This window comes from Globicephala melas, chromosome 4, assembly GCF_963455315.2.
Source record: "Globicephala melas chromosome 4, mGloMel1.2, whole genome shotgun sequence".
NCBI classification, from domain to species: Eukaryota; Metazoa; Chordata; class Mammalia; order Artiodactyla; family Delphinidae; genus Globicephala; species Globicephala melas.
The window spans coordinates 133,751,795-133,754,460 of NC_083317.1; the positions used below are offsets into that span (position 1 = coordinate 133,751,795).

Consider the following 2,666-nt stretch of genomic DNA (forward strand, 5'->3'; position numbering starts at 1 on the left):
CGAATGAAAAGAAGAGAAAAAATAAGGGACTCTAAGAAATTAAAAAAAAATTTTTCTGTCATTTTCTGAGCTGTGTCAGAGGAGCAGAGAGACTTTCCAATGAATCCCCATCATTTCTCTTCTGTCTCTCTCCTCCTACCATCCCACACCACCAGGAATTGGATGCAAGCACCATACATGGAAGACATTCCTAACTTTTTGGGTGGATAAGTATATTGGACAATGAGAGAGCAACACTTTCGAAGTCTGAAATGTTCTAAAAATGGATTGAAAACAATCTCAGTTTTGAAAAATGAGTGTCAGGGCAGCTCACCCCTAAGGTGCTGAAATAGCTCAGTTGGGAGAGCATTAGACTGAAGATCTAAAGGTCCCTGGTTCAATCCCGGGTTTCAGCAGGTTAAGTGTTTTAGTCAGCATCCATGAGGAGGAGCAATTCTGGTAACCCCTACCAGAAAGGTCTACCTTTGCATCCTTGAAACTTCAATCATTTTTTTGTTTTGTTTTTTCGGCCATGCCACACGGCAGTGGAAGCTGCCAGTGGAATCTTAACCACTGGACCACCAGGGAAGTCCTGAAACTCCCATCTTTGAATTTGGGTCTTGTGATTGATGTCCGATGAGCTTGGCACATGAACAAAGGAAATGTCTGGCATTCACTGCTTCTCCCATGTGTGTGCAGCGATTGCAATGTCCAATGAATTTTGATGTGCAAGATAAAGGTGAATAGTAAAATTCATTCTTATAGTTAAAAAAAAAAAAGACTGCCCTTACTGATCTCACCAGAATTCCCACAGCAATTATTATATGGATGAGTAGTAGGACAGGGTTCTTACTTCTCCTCACCATTGGCATTTTTTCCTCTCCTTACACATGGTGGGGTGAAGAATTTGCATAATAGATCCTGCAAGTTATTCTAAACAAGGTTGCCCATTTTAGCAAAGGAAAGATGTGTTTGGTTTGGAGATGCTTGTGATAGGCCTGAATAATGGCATCCAAAAGATGTCTACACATTAATTCCCAGAACTGTGAATATGTTACCTTATATGGCAGGTGTGATTAAGTTAAGGACATTGAGATATGGAGATTATCCTGGATTATCCTGGTGGGCCCTGTATAATCACCAGGATCTTTATAAGAGGCCGGTGGGAGGTCAGAGAGGAAAGATGCTACATATGGCTGGCTTTGAAGATGAAGGGAGGGACCATGAGTCAAAGAATGGAGGCAGGCTTTAGAAGCTGTTAAATGCAAGGAAACAGATTCTCCTCTGAAGCCTGCAGAAGAAATGCAGCCTTGATTTTAGACTTCTGATTTCCAGAACTACAAAATAGTAATTTTGTTTTGCTTAAAGCCACTAACTTTGCACTAATTTGCTACAGTAGCAAAAGGAAAAGAACACAATGCTCTATACCAAAGACTTTCTCCAGGTGGAACATGGAAAGTTTAGAGGACTTGACCTTGCAGAAGATGCCTAGAATGAACCATAGCATAAGTAGACAGCACTTTTTTTTAAAGAAAGATTTGGCATCATCCTCTGGACTCTGTTTCATGATCAACTAAGAACGAGATCATTTGCCATCTGGTCATGAGTTGTACCTTGCAGGTGTTTCCAAACATAGCAGCGAATTTTTTCCTTAGAACATACTTGAAAAGTTCCCATTTTTCTCTTGTGTCATTCCTTCCATTGTTTTTGTTGTCTGTTCCCTAAATCTTTTATTTACATTTTTACATATTTATATAATAGTGTATCACAAGCCTTCTGTGATCAGGCATGGCCAAAGCATTCACATGCATTCATTCATTTAATCTCCACAATAACCTTTGGAAGTATTTACTGCAATTATACCCATTTTACACATGAGAAAACCAAGGCATGCAGAGAATAAGAAACTTTCCCAAAGTGACACAGCTTTACAGTGAGCCATGGTTCAAAACCAGGTCATGAGCCTAACTGCTCATAACAATGAACTTCCTCAGGGCCAAGACCCAGTGTTATTCTTGTTTATACCTCCCTGACTCCCACCCTGCCATGCCTAGCCCATTTATTGAGCTCCTGTTATTGCTAGCACTGTGGTAAACACTTCCACATATATGACTTCACATCATCTCTACTAGAACCTCAAGCGTCTTGTCCAAGGCCCTACAAATACTAAAGTGGAAGAACTTTCCAAACGACTATGCTGAGTTACAGACCTGAGAGCACTGGAGTTGGGGCCAAAAGCCTGATTGGAGCCTTAGCTCTTCCACTTACTACCAGCAGTGCAACTTGTGCCACTCTCTTCATCATTTGGGTATCTGTTACTTCACCTCTAAAATGGGGGTGATGAAACCTACCCTGCAGGCATTTTAAGCTCCTCCTGGGTTGGGCTGATGGCACATCATAGCTGGGAGACAGAGCTGGCTCCCCAAAAGGCAGCAGCAGGTGCCTGAGGCTGGCTGATGGAGCAGAGCGCTGGAGGGCACTCAACCCTTTCCCCAGTGAAGTTCAGCTCTGGTCCTCCTTCCTTGCCTTCTCCAAAAGGAGCCACCATCCAGCTGGAGATGTTAGAGATTACTTCCTCCCTGGGAGCAGTGCCGCGTCACCTGCCCCAACTCCCATACCATTCATTCACTAGGTGCAAATGCTGTTTCTCCCCCCCCACCACCCCACAGTCAGGGTCTTGTTGCCAC

The 2,666-nt window shown here is 43.0% G+C and overlaps 1 non-coding gene across 1 annotated transcript; it reads left to right on the forward strand.

Moving 5' to 3' along the window:
- Nucleotides 1–322: 322 nt before the first annotated feature.
- Nucleotides 323–395, forward strand: TRNAF-GAA (transfer RNA phenylalanine (anticodon GAA)). Its single transcript has one exon. It is a non-coding gene; the product is annotated as a tRNA-Phe (tRNA).
- Nucleotides 396–2,666: the final 2,271 nt, after the last annotated feature.